Here is a 245-nt window from a genome sequence, read left to right as displayed (position 1 = left end):
TTTTGTCTTTTTGAAGCAGGGTCTCCCTGTAGCCCCAGCTGTCCTGGAACTCACTGGCCCTGAACTCACAGAGATCCACCTGCCTCTACCTCCCAAGTGCTGGGACTACAGATGTGCGCCACCATGCCTGGCTATGATTATACGATTTTTTAATAGGCTGAAAACTCTATAAAACCAAGGTCTTTCTTTGGTTTATTCATTACTACTCTCAGAAATAATAGGGTCTACCTAAGCTACGTAACTGA

The sequence above is a fragment of the Nannospalax galili genome, unplaced genomic scaffold (assembly GCF_000622305.1).
Source record: "Nannospalax galili isolate Female #2095 unplaced genomic scaffold, S.galili_v1.0 scaffold600, whole genome shotgun sequence".
In the NCBI taxonomy this organism is placed as follows: Eukaryota; Metazoa; Chordata; class Mammalia; order Rodentia; family Spalacidae; genus Nannospalax; species Nannospalax galili.
This window is presented reverse-complemented; position numbering follows the sequence as displayed.